Here is a 17,772-nt window from a genome sequence, read left to right as displayed (position 1 = left end):
TTGCGCCACGGCTAACGGTACAACACAGACATGCAAGGTTAGGCGTGCGCAGCTGGCTAACGAGGGGCTGGGAGCCTGTCCCCCACCCCGGCGAGCTGGAGCCGCTGCTCTGCCAGCAGTGAGGGCCACAGTATCGCCCGCTAGGCTGGAGCAAGCCACGGGCACACCCCGCCTGCGGGTGGGCAAGGCAGAGCCCGAGACCCCCGGGCTCTGTCCGCAGCCCCAGCCGCCCGCTGGCCACCCGGGTGGAGGGACCCTCGCCTGCTCCCACCCGGCCGTGGGAAGGGGGTCCCAGGGCTGCCTCCCCACGCCAACGCCTCTCCCACCGGGAGCCTGATGTTGCTCTTCGCTGGGGAACACTTGGTTGGAGCTGCCAGAAAAGCCATACGAGGGCCAGAGAGGTACATAAAATGCTCCGTTAGTGAATTTAATGCCTAGTGATAAAACGTTTTATCCATTCTGGAGGACAATATTTAAACAGATGCTGTTAGTGGTTGTATTTCAAAAGTCAATGGGGCTAAATAAATCTAACATTTACTTCTACTAAAAATGTTATGAGGCCAAGCTCTTTTTTTTCTTTAGGTGTTCAATTAAGCAAAAATACATGGATCTCCCGCAGAATTTAGGACTGCCATGAACAGGAAAGCTTTTTGGTTAAGCTTTCATCTCTTCATGTAAAGAACTATATTGATGATTTTTAAATAATTTACATCCCAGAAGTAGTATTAAAAAAATGTCCCAAATGGAGCTAAAAGCATCGTAAATATAATTTCCTGTCAGATTATATGAAATACTCTGATGAATGAATAATTCTTAAAAGGACACTAAGTGTGGACTTGGAAGGTCTGACTCCAGTTTTCTGAAAATGCCAGCTTTGAGTAGTGTGCCATTTGACTTCATTTTTGCTTGTCTTGAGCAAGCCCTCTGAGATACATGAGTGTGTACCTTTTTTTTTTCTTTCTCTGATTTATTACATCAATGGTTATGTTTTGAAGAGCCTTATCCATCTGAGAAGCAAAGGGAAACTAGTCATCAACCTGGAATTTGGGGAAGGGGAGAGAAGGGAATCACAACTCTGTTTACAGGCTGGATAAAGATCCCTTTGAGCACATCACCACCTTGCCAATGAAAACAAATGTCTTTTAGTTTTCTTTCTGTGTGAGTGCCTGTGGGAGGGGTAGGAGACAGAGGAGGGAGTGAATGTTCTCTCTGCTGTTATAATGCTGAATTAAGACTACCACCTACCCATCATCTACTTCCAAATCCTTTTTGCCTTTTAAAGATGACTGATGTTTCACAGCCTCCTGTTGCCCATCTTGCTAAAATATTAATGCATCCAAAGGTTCAGATGGCTGCAACCATCCAGAACACGGAAACAGAAATTAAAGGCAAATAGGCAGAGCAAAACCCGGTAACAAACGCTTGGTTCTGAACTTGCCATTAAAAGATGACGTGAGCGTACATTCAGCTTGAGATATGAGTGATCCTTTTTTGTTATTAATGCAATATTTATTAGCAGTGACTCCTCTCCTTGACATTTCCACCAGCTCTGTTTTCACACCATGTTCATCATCACAGCTTTTCAGTTTCCGTACCCAGCTATCACATAAAATATGCCCCTGTTTTGCCCAGCTTCTCCAGCTAGCTTTCTTGCATGTCATGTGCTCCTATTGTGTAAACAGCCTGTTTCTCTGGATGTTTTTAATTGCCATTCTAAAAATAACATGGGCAATTTCTTCTCTCGTTCTTCTTAAAACATTCCAAGGACACTCTGAATATTTGATTGGCTTGACTGGGGACCTCAGCAACAGTCATGACTAACATGGACTACGATTTTTCATTTCACATCCAACTGGTTAATATTTATGTGAACAAAAGGTAGTGTGGACTATGAGCAGGTGCCTGCTCTGGAAGAGATGTTAACTGGGGTGGAAATACGACTCACTAATGGTGCCAAGGGCACAGAGATCTTCAATTCTTTTGTCGGGGTGGATGTGGTGCTGCTTGAGGCATAAGTAAAGACCGCCTCTGCCTCAGGAATAACACCCGGCCAGGTCTGAGGGAGAACCACTGAGGGTCAGAGCAGAAGGGGTTTGGGGACTTCAGTGGAAGCTGAAGGGGACACAAGAAAACAGACATGGATGAAGAAAGACATATTTGGCTGGTGATCTACAAGGTGTTGACCACAGCTCCTGGCACGAGTGAAGAAAAAGTGAGTACTCCTTCCTCCAGCCCAATTCCCATCAAAGCATTACTGCATAAGACGGTAGTTGCTGTAAGCGGGTTTGGTTTTTACACACACAGCTCTGAAAATTAGGGTAAACTCAGTGAAGACATAGTGCTGGATGTCACTTTCCCTTGCCTCAGGAAATAATTCTGACAGATGTTTATAAATGTGTGAGTAGTGCTTACTCTTGTAATGCAGCACTACCTTCCCAAAGAATATTGATGTTGCTCAAATTATACCTGTTTTTAATTGTGTTATGGAACTGTGTTCCTGTTTTATATATTGGCATTTGTTTGATGCATAGAGACTTTTTATAGATTTGTTGTTCATCACAGTGAGTCAAAAAAAAAAAAAGAAAAAAAAAAGAAAGGAAACTACCATGGAAATGTTTCTCCTCCTACAATTTCTTCTAGAAAACCTGTTTTCCCTCATCCCACTTTACCTTATTTGAGAGTCCGAGGCAGATTTCACAAGCAAAGTCATTAGCAGAGTATCTCCTAAGAGGGGAACAAGGCAAAGGAAAGGCAACAAACTGAAAATAAACCACTGCCCACTAAAACTACAGAAACCTGATCCACCAGGACTCAGCCAAACATCAGAGCATGGACCCCAGCATTTCCAAAGGGAGGCCACCACGCTGCTGGACAGCTGGGGCATGACATGCTCTCTCACATCCCATCTCTGAAATGGTTCCCAGAGAGCCAAAACAGCTCTGGGCAGTTGAAACAGCTCACAGGTTGTCCTGAGCTGTGATGAATACCCTTCAGAACCTGCCTTGGTCCCCAGATTCAGAAGGCACCAAGCCATCTGAAGTCAGCCTTATCTCCAGTTCCAGCAGTGGGCTGAAGTCATGAAAGTAGGCATCCCTGGCTCCTGCACCAAATTAATCTGGGTCCCTGGTTAGCTGCGTTTGCTATGACACTACAAATTTGGGATATGGCTCAGAGACGTGTTCTCTGTACTATTAGCCATTTCTTCTTTTGCAGCTGTGTGTGCTTCTAGGTGATGGGAGAGCAGTGGTGAAATAAAAAGTGACAGTCCACATCAAGTGTTGTTAGGATGCTGTCATTTCAATTTTTAAACAGATGGAGTTGGTACAAATTGAACACAGCTCTTGAGAAGCACTAAACGGCTTTAGCATGATTGGTGGAACTGACCTCTGAGCCCAAGATGTAGTACCATTGTTCAAAACATCAGGGATGACCTAATGTTTCATACCACTGACACTGCCAGTCAGTCAGTGATCTGGGTACTGCTGGAAAGGCGCTGTGCATCTGCGCTCAGGAGCCCTCTCAGATGCACAGCACTGACACTGGAACCGCTGCTACTTGTACATCCTGGCAAGTTGCATGGTCCTGTACACAAGGAATTACCTTGGGCTCTTCCACCAGCCTCCTCAGACCACTGGTCACCCAGCCCTGAGTCTGCATGAAGAACCTGACCCATCCCCATCCCTACATGGGGTCATCCACTGATGTTTGAGAAACAACACGGACCAAGATAAAATTGTCTTGGTATCCTATTCCATATGATTACACGGCTAACACCTTCATCACAAAGTACTGCAGCAACTTGCAGGCCATCAGGATACAACCTGCTTTGTCTCTCTCTGAATTTGGCCAAGGCAATTAGACGTTACTCTGCTAGCAGCACTGAAAGATACCTCACTACTACGTCCTTTTGCTGGTTATGTGGCTGGCCTTCTCATCTGCTGCTCTGTGACATCCTGTTCTAAAGGCTGCACTGAAATTCAACACAACAGCAACAGCCTTTGATGTTCTCAGAGGTAGGAAGAGTGCCATTTGGACAGCCAGGGAACATTACGGCTTGTGGAACTATCAATAAAACCTGAAAAACCTGCCTTGGCATCAAAATACCAAACAGGCCTTCTCACTGCTCTGAAGATGAAGGTTTATATTTCATTACACCACTGAACTCTGATTATTTTGCAAAGCCACATCTCCATCCCCAGCAATTTAATGGGTGTGAGAATTTTTTTCCTTGCTTGTACAATTTGGAAAGTTTCTGATTTGCTAATCAAGGGATCAGGATACAGTGATCGTTCTTCTGGTATTTATTACCAGCATTGTAAAAGTAATTATGGGGAAGATGTCCCGATATTGATGCCGCACAAAACCTTAAGACTGGATAGAAAAGTAATTATTAACAGTTCTGTACTGTGTCTTTGGGAATAACTGAGATGTGAGCGACATACAATGGCTGTTCAGCTCCCCACTAGATCAAAGCCCTTGCATCATCCATGACTGAGGTGCTACATGGGCAGGACCATGAAGATTAAAGCCAAGCCAACTGATCATGCCTATGGAGGTTTACATGGAATTCTGCTGAGCTCAGTCAATGCTGCGGTGACTTACACAGACACATCCTGCAGGGCTGCGATGGCTGTCCATTAGGCTAAAGAGGAACAGAAGGCTGTCATTAGGTGAACAGCAGCAGTTTGGTTTCAGGGCAGTTAAGCTTTTTGTTTGCCTGCGGTCTACAACTGATGCAACTCTTCCAGATACAGCCCCATGGGCTATTGACAACCTCACCCCACGTTCATGAAGGAAATGCCATGGCTGAGCTGCCAGTTGCTCAGCCACCTCTAGAGCACAGGGTCACCACATCCTCTAGAGCGAGGATCACCACATCTGGTCTGCAGACAGGGAGAGCAAGGCATGAAGGAGCAAGTGACTTGTCCAAGGGGGACATCTGGCAAACCACCATGAAAGCTGAGAACAGACAGTGAACGCTTCTACGGCACTGGTCCTACCTACAACACTGACCTGTCCTCCCTGAAGAGGGTAAAACATGTAGCTCTTAGAAGAACAAAACTACGCTCAGCAAAGAGTAAAGACAAATGCAGATGTTATGGGAAGTGCTCAGAGTTTCCTTCCGCTCAGACTGAAATTCAGAAATTACAATGGCTAAACCCTAAGGAGAAGAGGATGAAAGGGCTTTGCTCCCAGGCATGTAACACTACTCCCCTTTGTGGGACAGATGGGAGGAAACAGAGGGGAGAAGAAAAACAAAGCTGGAGCTGAAAGACTTTTTTTCTCCCCTCCCCCCCCCCCTTTTTTTTTAAGAAAGAACAAAATGAAAGCAATCCTGAAAGAACAACTGTTCCTTTCAAAGCCATTAGTTTGGGAAGCTGGCTGTAAAAGGGTACATTTCTGAAATGTGGCTGCGGTTACCAAGCAACGGCTGAGCCCCTGCTCCACTGCCAGCAGCATCCGAACTGGGAGGGAGAAAGGCGGGGGGGCAAACCCTGCAGCTGTACCCCCAGTGCTGGGAACGGCCCCGGCAGGGCTCACGCAGCCGGCAGCCCCGAGCGCAGGCACAGCCTGTGGCGTACAGAGCTGAGCATCCTCCACAGGGAGCGGCCACAGCCAGCCCCTGCTCCCAAAACAAACTGCAGCTTTGAAAATAACGAGGATGGAAAACCGACTGATCCATTTCACTTGACAGAGCCTGATGGAGGAATGGGGAGAAGAGGAAAATATGAAATAAACCCAGTAACTGCAGCAGAAGACCTCTAGTTTTATGTGGGCAAAACTATGAGCATAATTTGATGTCTATTACTAAAAGTAAGGGAAATGGCAAACAAACCCCTAAATTAAAGTTAACAGTTCTCATATGCATTGGACACACCGCAGTGTTTTGCAGCCTTTTCTACAGCTCAGGGATCTAACAATGGAAAGAGAGAAATAAACCCTCCTGGGACCTCATGTTTCCAGGCTGGTTCTGTGAGCAGCTGAAAACCCACAAACTCCGGCTGGGTCCAGAGCTCCATGGTGTTTCATCCCGGTAACTCCAGACAAGGATATCATTACACTTATCTAATCCATGAGCTGTTTTGTTACCTCCATTACTGTTCTAAATGAGAATTAGGCACAACATGTGCTTAATTTAGGCTATGAGTTGAGCTGGCAAATATCTGTGCTTATATCCAAGCCGTACAAAGAGCTGAGGAGTTTTCTTTCCATGCGTTTGGTGAATAGAACTGGCCCCAAAACTTGACAGCCTCACACTGCCCCAAACATCTCCCTGGCAGCATGCATCCCCAAATGCCCTGAGCTGTCTGGATCTGAGACTGGGTTCAAATGCCTCGGCTTGAAGCGTTAGCAGAAAGACAGTGATTAAATGGCTTATGAGACTGCTGAGGATGCCAATACCAAAACTGCCCACCTACGTCTGCTCTGTTGATCACATAAAAAAATAGAACTGAGGACACAGACCAGTTGTCCATACAACTCAGCATCCTGTCCCTGATGCTGACTACTTGCACAGGCTTTGTGAGTGCACGGGAAAACTGTGTGGTGAATAACTGAGAAAAGAAAGTTTTACTGTACACCTCCATTTCATTCTTTTAACTATCACTAATGGGACTGTTATGACTTCCTTAAGCAGACATGTTTCACTCTTTGCGTGCCACCAGGCAACTGTGCAGACAGTTTTTCAAGTCTTGAAACTCACTTTGAGCATTGCTGAACACCTGCTTGTTCCAATGTTACAAGAGAAATGAACTTAGTACCTCCAGTTCACTATTTCTCTACCATTCATTCTCCTACATTTCTCTGTGATGCTGTCCTTGTCCTTCCTTTGTGATCCCTGACTCTGGATTCACCTTTGACAGTCTGCCATGTATGTTGTTTGTGATGCACTTAAAACTGGAGGGAGGGGGAAGTTTTTGCCATAGAAAAACTAACTGGCCAACTCAGTAGTGCTGCCAGACAGCGACCTAATTCATGGGCACTGAAGACCGCAGACTAACTGCCATGACTCTGCTATTTCTCCTTTCAAAGCTGGGAAAAGGTGGCAAGTGTTAACTGCAAGGCCAGGTTGCAAAGAGCACTGCATGACATCCTGGCTGTTATTTAAACACTGAATCGGTGTGATCTCTGTTGTGCTGGGTGTTCAGGGCTCCCTAATTGTTGCTGTCAGCTCCTGATAAGGAATGATTGAGCCAGCTTGGGAAAACTCCCCTAACCTAATGCTATAACAACCTCACTTTTCTCTACAGAATCTGAAAGGGAGGCTACGAAGGTTTCTGAAAGGTCCTGGTGCTGCTATTTTATGAAATGGGAAGACATTGGGGACATTCAAATGTTTATGGCTCTGGTGACTTTCTACCTACTCACATTTATTATAGTCCACTAAAAATAAAGAGCAAGACATTACCTGCACTTGTCAAAAGACCAAGCCTTCAAGCAGAAAACAAAAGCAGACGTATTTGATTGAAGACTTTAGCTGTTGTTGCTTTGTGATTACCACAGAGTAAGGTCTTATCATCCACACTATTCCTTCACACAGTCTGGCTGAGCAGCTCCAATAAAGCTTCCCTTGAAATCCAGCCCAGAGTCTGAATGGGAGAGGGGGAGGCAACATCTCTAGAGCTTGGTGTGGTGCAGGACCCACTGCATACCTAACACAGCAGTGACACAAGCTGCTGGTGAAACTGCAAGTTTCAGTTTCAAAAAAATTGGCCTTTCTTCAACAAACAGCTGCATTTAAAAGATAATACCAGTCAAGAACATCAAAAGGCACTACTCAGAAGAATACCAGTACTTAAAGCTAAATGTGTTTTCTGAGGCTGAAAAACACTTGAATAGGAAGAACAAAGATAGTAAGCTGATTTGGCCAAGGACTGTCCATCTCCCCTGAGCTCAGCTCAAAGGAATCCCACAGTTAGAGACACAATATCAGGAAGGAATATACATTCAAAGTTACATTTGAAGGCCCTTGAATAGCAGGAAGCGCTCCGCTTCATGGGGCCAGATTTCAAACACGCCATTTTCTTTCAGTCCGTGGACCTTCACAAACCTTAGTATTTACTTACTCAAGACTAGGACACTCTGCACGTTGCCATCGCTCCCCGGCTCCTTTCCTTGGGCCATGGCAAGACCAGTGGGCCAAGTGCGGAGACGTGGCATGACTGGGGCCCAGATACATGCCAAGAGCAGCAGTGGGTGCCACCAGGCTCGGGCACAGCCGGCGCTGCTGGCCTCGCTGGAGAGACACCACAGAACAAAATGGGCAGCAGGGGGGTGGGAGGGTTGCACCGCATCTGTACCCCCAGCTCCCCCAACATCTGGCCACCCCAGTAGGTTGAAATACTTCTACTGAGGCAAAGGAAGATGGACATCATGAACAAACAGAAACATGTGGGCAGAACAGAGACGACTACAGGCGATGTGACCACAAGTGTTGAACACATTTTGAGGCCACAGCAAATGAAGACCATTTTGTCCAGCTTCCTACAGAACACAGACCATTAAATGCCCAGTAGCTTGCATCATAGCTGTGTCCTGTTGTTGTGCTATATCAGATATCATCTCTTATGACTAAGGTTGTCACTGCCCAAATCATAATCAAATTTCCTCAAAGATTACAGGTATATAAAACCCATTTCTGCACACACATTGCAATGTGCTCCGTACATTACCGACCAGAAGCTCTACTATGTTCTTTGGGTCCAAACCTTTGAGTGGTGCTTTTAGCAAATTTACCTTTCGCAGCCACTTAGAAACAATTCCGCTGTATCACCATCATCTCTTACCAGTCAGGTCAAACGATACCCTCAATTTAGTTGCTTTTGCATGAAGTTGCAAGCACAAACACCAGAAGAGATCAGCAAAATGTTGCTTTTTACTGCAAAACTAACAATAAATTCTACCCCGGAACCCATGTTCACATACCTGTCTACTCTGCTCAGTGCCTGCAGCCGATTCCCTTGAATCCTATCCTGTCCACTGACAACACCTAGCTGTCTTGTTTCTCATCAATGGTACAGAAAAACAGGGTTGTCATCGGATTTTTGTTCCACCAGTTGCATTTCTTTTCCCAGGGATGCTAACCACACCACCAATACTTTCTTGTGCAGCAGTACATGCAATTGCCATCTGTATAGTTGGCACTTCTTCAAAAAAATATTTAAATATCTGTGGAACTTATAAGAGTGTAAATGAAACATGACAAAAACCATAACACGACATAATGCGCGCCTGAAGTAAGGGAACATCAACAAGTTCACAGTGTTTGAAATGAGGGGAAAAAAATGCTGCACAAGTGCTACACAATCCCCCCCTCCCACCAGTTTGCCAGAACTTCCTCCATACCCATTCGCTTCAAAGCAATCCTGTTCCCAAAATGTGCACACAGTAGCTGCTTTCTGGAAACCTATTCCATTTTCAGTTGAATCAAACCAGTCCCACATTTCTGTGCCAGTGCTAGGTGATGATTACTAGAGCAGCAAGGAGCTGCGCAGCTTGATTACACACAGTACAAAGCACCACTGCCACTTTTTGTTTATTTTGAAGCTTCCCCTCAGCATTTCATGCGATGCTATGTTAAAGGTGAGAAACAAAATCTTAACAACTTTTAGACCAGCAACATCCTGACCAAAACTCATATTTACCTGCTCCTTTTCCACAGTGTACTTCAGTCTTTAATAAATTGGAAGCTGAGCAACAGCAACAGCTATAGTTATAGCAAATCTTACTTATGCTGAACTTTTACCTTCACTTTTCAAATCTCTCCTGAATTTGGAAATTAACTTGGCTTTCCTTTATTATATCTTATATTTTTGAATGTTATTTCACCTCCACCTAGACACTACAAATGTGTTCAAGACCCTCATCTATGTTATCCTCTTTCTTCATTTATCTTTTAAGTGGTTGTTTCTTCACGCACTCATTATTGCAACAGCTTCTGTCCTTTCAGACCCCCCAAAAGTAAAAAGTGGTATCAGCTGCTTCCAAACCCATGACCTACCTTAGCAGCAATGATAGCAGGAAAGGGGAAACTCTGGAGTTGGAGGCCCCAGTCCTAGGCAGGGTCTGTGCTGCACCTTCCAGCACCTCTTCCCACCATTTGGAACCACACTCCATCATTACCTGAATCAGGTGCAACAGCTTACTGCCCGGTGCTACAGTGGCACTTGCTATTAAGCACGGTACTGCTATACAGACTAGCATCATTTTAGCATCTGCCTTTATTTTCACAGCTAAAGCAAATTCTGATAGATGTCTTAGGAATGTAAGATTTTTCACTTATCTGCACAATCTTCAACAAATGCTCTATGTCTGGCATTTGACATACTGGGTGCTCTGAAATCATGGAGAATTTTGCCAATAATTGTATTAAACCTGATAGTTTTCCCTGTGTTACGCATAATATGGCATTCCTGTTATAAAACTAGTCATTCTGAAAAAAAGAACAACGTTGTCAACCACTGCACTAAACAGCTGTTTTCCTCGGTCATTTCACGAAATAACTCAAAATTGTTGGTAGGCATTACACAGAATGCCTAATCCCTGAGAATTTTGAATTATTAAATAAAAAGGACAAGAAAACTATTTGCTACCTTACATTGATTTATGAAACCACACAGTCTTTTAGATGTTTCTTCTTGAAACCACATTAGCAAAAACTGTCACTTATCTGAACGGATCCGTACTTTTACAATTGAGCCTATTTTCTGAAGTGACTGAAACTTTGAGTCATTTAGCACGAGAACTGCTCCCACAACAGGATTCTAAAAGTAATGCCACTCATTTTGCAATTTCTGTGCTGTATTTTGTGCAACAACCAAGCAGAACCATCAAGCAGAGAAAGTGCTTTGAATTTTACTCAGATGCAGAATGCCTCCAGCTGCCGTTCATTCCATCAAATGACTAATTTTACAACATGACCATAATGCACACATGCTTTATTTTCCTAGTTTTGCCCCTTTTCTCTTAGTGTTACTAGATATCCTTTTCCACGTCTGCATCCTGCTCAGCTCTGTATCTCGTTTTCCTTTTCTTTGCTCATTCTTACACTACTTCTACCATGTAAAACATCAGATCCTCATTTGAATTTAAAATCTGATCTATTTTCCTCTTAATTTAACAGTAGCTGCAACAGGCACCTTCATGGGTCTTGTCAAGGTACAACTTCTCTGTAGACAATGGGACGACACAGATGAAAAATACTGTGAGTTAAAACAAGAGTAGTGTCCTGTAGCTCTGAGTCTGAATACAGGAGAAACAACCTCACACATCATTCTTCATAATCAACACCACTCATGCCTCATCCCATACAGCACATATTTTTAACTTCTCCTTCCGAACTGCAGGTATTCTCAGCAGTCCCATTTGAGGGAGAGGAAGGTGACGGCACACCAGCTAATGCAGACGGATGCTAAAGGCCCATTATTCACACTCACCTTAAAGCTCTTCAGGTGGGCTTTTCAGTGCTCACCCTTTAGAGCGATGACTTTGCTTTGCCATGCTTGAGACTGCATTAGCACTTCAAACACAGAACAGGTATTTCTCTTTAAGGCATTTAAACTGCAACTGTGAACAAAATATTAAAACAAGCAGCCGCTTCAGTCAGCCTGGATTAAACAGAGCTGATCATCGCATAGCTTGGAGGCAGAGCACGCATCACAAGATCGACCCCTGCTCCCTGTGAGGGACAGAAAAATTCCCCAGGGAATGGGAGAAAAATAGTATTATTAACCAGACAGGAAATTAGGGAGTGGAGAGATTATGGCCAGGACTCTGAAGGATAGTTAAGCTTCCATCTCTCTTTGAAATCTGAAAAAGGCACCAGAACTCTCCTTGTCAAGGCTTTCAGACACCCCCACCCCATCTTAAGATCATATGGTGAGTGTGTGCCAAAGGTAGGAACTGAGCCCAGGTCCCTCAAGTCACTGGCCACTGTCTTAGACAAAATGTCATCATTTTCTTTTTTATCCATGTTGAGAGCAGAACCTGGCATAACCAACGACAGAAATGAGCCCCCCTCAGCCAGCCACCTTGTCGAAATTCAAATGCTTTTCCTGGGTCAGGTTTTCTACGGTTCTTTTTCTCTGGTCAGAGCTCTATTCCCAGTCCTAGAAAGTCCTCTCTTACTTTTTATTGAAGCCATGTAAAATAAAGCATTAAGCTAGATAAGCAGGCAGGATAAGATTCTAAAAACAGTACTGCCTCTTAGGATTTAATGGAAATCCAGATGTTGGTGAATTCCATATCCTGCATATTTAGAAAAACCAAAGTCCTGTTGATGAGCATTTGCAAAAGACCTCCAGATTCCTATGACCACCCCTAGATTTCACATCACCGTTTCCAGATAGAGGTCAATTATCTCAGCTGCCTTCCCATTTACCAAAAAAATGTGGCATTTCCACAGAAGCTCTCATTACATTTAACTTTCTGATTATTTTTTTTAACAGCATCATGTTTTTTGTCATCCACCTCCACGTTCCCAGGCTCACCAGACAGGGTCCTGCCTCCCATCAACAGAGGTGCAGATCTGGAGTGGTTCCCACGGCCTTTCTGGGAATCACTTCAGATTTGCATCAGGGCACAGAAAAAGCAGAGTTTGGCCTCCTATTTTCTCAACTGGAACACTGTATTGATTATTATTTTATCCATGTAATATCATTTTAGTAACAAAACGGAGCTGACATGAGCGCTGTGGAATGAAAGATAATTGCAATGTACAGAAAAAATGAAGTACCAGCACATCAAAGGGTAGGGGAGACCTTGCAGATTCAATATATAGATACTTCATACAAGATGCAAAGCATACTTGCTAAAATGGCCTCCCCAAAGTTACCATGGATTTAATCCCTATTGGTTACACTTGGGTAAGAAGAGAGCAAACTTAATGTCACTTGCCAGACAGTACTAATAGAGATTTGTTAATCATCTAATCACAGAATAGTAATTCTTTAAAAAAAATAAAAAGAGACTGTCCAATGTGATGCAGGTCTTATCAGTGCTGAGTACAGTGACAGCAAAGCATCCTATCTATGCTATATATATGATATATCTATCATACTATGGCATCTAATCCGTATAGTATAAATAAAATAAATAAAAGTATATATTGATTTCATTCAGCTGACTTAATTAAGCCTTTGCAAACCTTATGTGGACAACCTTACTTCAATTTATGAATGCCTTGTTTTGTTTACTGAAACTACATTATAATTCCCATCTTCACAGAACAGAGATTTCACGGCTCCCTGTGATTATTAACATCATCCTGTCCAAAGGGCTTACTGACTTCTTAGCCAGTCTCTCTAGACAAGCTAAACTGAAATAATCAAGCAAGCTTGAAAACAGTCTTTTGCTTGCTTTAACTAAGTTAATCAAACCAGTGAAACTTTGTGCAGAGCACCACGCATGCTGCCGCTGCCCGTGCCTGCTCCAAGGGGCCAGAGCAGCCGTGCCCCCACAACAGCGCACTCCCATGACTGCTACATAGTGCAATGCAGCATCAGCAGGGGACACGGAGCACCTCCTACCCTACCCCGAAATACTCCACTGCACTAATTTCAGGAGAGAGGAGTGTTGCCATCTCCCCTGGGGATAAAACCCTACCGTCCCTTTATTTTCCTTGCTGATCTCATCAACGTGGTGCCGGTTTGAATCTTGAGCAGTGACATGACACTGCTGCTTGCAGCCCATAGCCCCCTCGGCTGGGTCACCCTGTGGTAGCAGGGGTCTTGCCCATGGCTGCACCAGGACTTGCAAGCCTGCGCATGGTATTTTGTACACAAAATCCTGGAAACAAGCTGGCACTAAAGAGGGCTCAGTGCTGCAGGGCTGATGTTTTATAAAACCTAGCAGTTTGTCTGGGCTTTTCCTGAATTCAGAAATCAAGGCAGAGCAGCTACAAGACCCCCAAACAATAGTGGTTGTGTTCACATCAAATCTTTGACAATAGATGGTATGTCAAAGCGATAGCGTGTCCCCAGGCCACACTCATCGTGCCGAGCAGGTCTCAGCAACGCCTTCAGAAGCATGCCAGACGGTTGCAGACCTGAGCTGGCACTCGCTCTGGTAGCAAAGGTCCCAGCTGGCTGTTCCTGCCCGCACGCACCTTCAGAGACCACGCTGCCCACACCACCGGCGTGCCTGCTCCCACCAGCACCAGAACACTCCTGGCAGAGCTCAGCCACCCGTTCCATTCCTACCCACTGCACCAGGGAAGGGCTCCTGTGCTGGCACGGGTGTCCGGGAGGAGAGGTTTGCTTTCATGGCTGCAGCGCTGAATGATGCAGCCGCACTGGTGCAAGTGTCGCACCGCTGGTACGCTGCAGTGCAAAGCAGGAGTTTGGTACATTTTCAGCATCGTTTTTCTTGCTGATAACACTGAACTTCATTTCCTGCCACTGCTTTACCTGGGCAGATTCCTGTAATTCTATTGATTTAGGCCCCAACCCAGCATAACATTTAAAAATGTCATTACATTAAACATTTGATTAATTTAATTTCAGTAAAATTAAATTAATTTCAGACTTTTGCAGCCTTAAAGCTGTATGCACACATAAAGGTTGGATAGGTTGCAATCTAACAGACGCACAACTTTTCAGGGAGAGAATACTTCTCCAGCCATCACTATTTTAAAATCTGAATGTTACATTGTTAAGTCTTGCAGTCCTCCACTAATCAAAATCCACAAGATCACTGTACAATTGCAGCCCTATCAATACATTCGGTCCCAGAAAACATTTGTTAAGAGCAAAAGCATTTTAACTGTTCGTTTCCACATTTTACCAGGTCTGAAGGATCTTCAGATTTGTACAAATGTTGTAACAGCCTGAAATCCTTCCTGGATTTCTGTATATGAAAACTAATTGCAACTATTGCAAATTTGTTCATAGCAGGTTCTCCTGTCAGCAGCTGCCATTTTTTTCTCATCAACAACAACAGGCATATCTTGTGACTAAATGGACTTGCAATTGTCATTATGATACAATCTTTTCAAATTCTATCACGAGCCCCAAAGACCATGCTCACAGCATCGCAGCATGTAGTCAGACACAGCAAGGGATGCGAAGAGCAGGACAAGGTGCACAGTGCTGGGGGATGCACAGCTTGCCCACGATCGCTGGGACCTTGGGGGCAGGGCTGGAAGGAGACCCCCATGTCCCAGCTGTCCCCCATGGCGCTGGTGCCTGCCTCACCCGCTCCCCTCGCCCCTTGGAAACACACAGAGCACTACGGTTGCTGTTTGAAGAGGCGCCGCTGAGTGCAGGGTGCTGGCGGCAGCACCCTGGGCTCTGCTCCTGCTGCACAGCGCCTGCATGGGCTCAGTGCTTAGGCGAGGGGGCTCTGCTGCCCACCCAGCCAGGCTTCCTGCCCGGCACCCAGCCAAAGCTGCTTGCAAAGGGGATGCGGGGGGGTCAAGGATCTGGCAGTGAGCAGAAATGCAAAGTCCTTCTTTTTCGTCTACCATGACTGAAAATTATTCCCCATGTTCTGTAGCTAGAAACAGACTTTTTAAAGCAAAACACAACACGACAAAACATCCTTCAAAAAAGGAAAGGAAAAGTAAACTGAGAAACTTCAGTAGCCAGGCACAGCACAGTTTACTTACTAAGACAAGAAACACAGGTGGAACTAAAGCAATGCAAACACAAATGTGGTAAAATTACTCCCTTGATGCTGGCACCAATTAAAGATTGAACCTTTCCAGCACCACTGCGCTATTTGTTGCAAGGTGGCGAACAAGCGAGATCAATCTATAGCTCCCGTCTTTGGGAGCATTTCTAATCCAGTTCCGCTTCGCAGCTAGAAGATTTTGAAATTAGCTAGCACGTATGCAGAGATCTGAAACGAACAACCAGGTCCCTCTTTGCCTAAACTGCACAGAGATGGGAAAGCTGAGTGTAATTTAAGCAGCGTTAGCATTGTGTTGGTGGGTTCAGATCCCACTCACGGAGCTTGCTGTGTGGAGAGAGATCCATGCACACAGCATCACTGAAACCCACAGAACTGGTCAGAGCATGAAGTACCGTGCAGCATACAGAAGGGAAACAGGATCAGTTCCCAAGTGGCATCCAAATTCCCTCTTTCAGATCCAGGAACCCCCCCGGGTGCTGCTTTCTCACAGCCTGGCAGGTGTTTGGTCTGACATTACTGACCCACACTCCCTACAACTGCATCCGTTTTTGGCACCAAGAGACAAATCTCCACAGCTTTTGTTTAAACATGCAGAGACTATGGGGTGCTGCAAAACCACATGCAGTTACAAGCGTGCAGCCTACTCCCATTTAAATGCAGATGCTTTAAGAATAATTATAAATTGATCAATCTCCATGTGAACCAGTAGCAGAAAGGAGTCCATATGTGCAGCGAAGACAGCAGAGCAGGGCAGGCAGTCCTAAGGACACTAAGCAAACTGCCTTTCAGCTTGCACATTTATAAATAATTTACTTCTATCCACCTGTGCCCAGAATAACAATTTGCTGCCTGAAATCTCCGAGCTGGTGCCGGAAGGCTGCTGGGGACTCGCTTTCCTGGGACCCTCTGCACCTGTTGGGGAGGGGTCTGGGTCTCCGGAGGAGCAGCTCCAGAGGGATCTGCCCCTAGTGGGAAGAGGCATGGAGAAACAAACGCAGGAGCATCCGTTCAGCTGATCACATTAGGTCTTCATGCTGCTGCTGCTTAGGTATCTGCCTATGCAGCCATCCATGCGTTTAGACAAATATATAGACAGAGTGTATGGATAGGTCTGGAAACGTCTGTAGCTGCGGAAGGCTGCAGAGCTCTTCCGTGAAGCAGACGTAAAGGAGCGGCTCTGCTTCCCCGACCAGGGGGAGTGTTATGAAACACGAGTGTACCGACTGTGGCTGAGGATTCTGGCAGTGCAGCACTGAGGCTGCTCCAATCGTGCCTGTTGGCGCAGGAGGCCATGGAGCATTTCTCTCCCACCAGCCCCGGCACGGCGCAGGACCCCGGCACCCTGGCCCAGTGAGCCGCAGGGACCCCGGCGAGGGACCCCGGCGAGGGACCCCGGCGAGGGACCCCGGCGAGGGACCCCGGCGAGGGACCCCGGCGAGGGACCCCGGCGAGGGACCGTGACAGGCGGTGGTGAGCAGGGAGCATGTGCGGGCTGCGTGTTGGCTGGGTTAGTTACCGGTATTAACAGCTGGAGGAGCAGAGTGCCACGCAGCCAGGCAGAGCACGGAGGGGTGCTCCGGGATTACGGCTCTGCGCGCTGGGCGCGGGAGGCAGGAGGAGGATTAGTGGGGAAGGGCAGCGGGAACAGGATTTATCAGCTTTCCAGATATGCATTACAGCTTTTTATAATATTTCACTGGATTGTCTAGGACTTTGCCTGGCTACAACCGGAGTTCCTCGATCATAAAAGAAACGTGAGTTTTTTCCTCTTTTTCTTACACAGTTGCATTATCTGTGTCTGCAAGCTGCTTGTCAGCTGGCCTTGACACAAGTAATAACCAGACAACTTTTTGCAGAGGCTGAGGTATTAACATTCATCACAGTCTGAATGGCTGTTTGATTTATTAAATTTATCCATGGCATCTAAGTACACGAGGCTTAGCTGCATTATTTATAAATTGCAGTTTGCTCTCAAGATGCCCTTCTCTGGGCATCCACGAAACATTATACTGGAAAAGTAAGAATGGATAATGTGAGTGTGTGTTTGTGTCACATAGCCTGGTGAGGCAGACTAGAATGCTCGGCTTTTCTAAACAATTTCTGAAGCATCACTGTGCTAAATAAATAGAGTAAAAATTTTTA

At 45.5% G+C, this 17,772-nt stretch overlaps 1 protein-coding gene across 3 annotated transcripts in view; it reads left to right on the top strand.

The window, feature by feature from the left end:
* Window positions 1–16,554: 16,554 nt before the first annotated feature.
* WSCD1 (WSC domain containing 1) overlaps window positions 16,555–17,772 on the top strand; it is a 33,152-nt gene continuing 31,934 nt past the window's right edge. The window contains exons 1-2 of one of the 3 annotated variants that reach the window (XM_037411164.1): window positions 16,555–17,100; window positions 17,340–17,384. The gene's annotated coding sequence lies outside the window, so the exon portion shown is untranslated. Of the gene's footprint in view, window positions 17,101–17,181; window positions 17,385–17,772 lie in introns of those variants that run through there. The other 2 variants (XM_037411172.1, XM_037411157.1) reach the window with 2 other exon arrangements.

The sequence above is a fragment of the Falco rusticolus genome, chromosome 1, assembly GCF_015220075.1.
Source record: "Falco rusticolus isolate bFalRus1 chromosome 1, bFalRus1.pri, whole genome shotgun sequence".
Classification (NCBI taxonomy): domain Eukaryota; kingdom Metazoa; phylum Chordata; class Aves; order Falconiformes; family Falconidae; genus Falco; species Falco rusticolus.
This window is presented reverse-complemented; position numbering and strand designations above follow the sequence as displayed.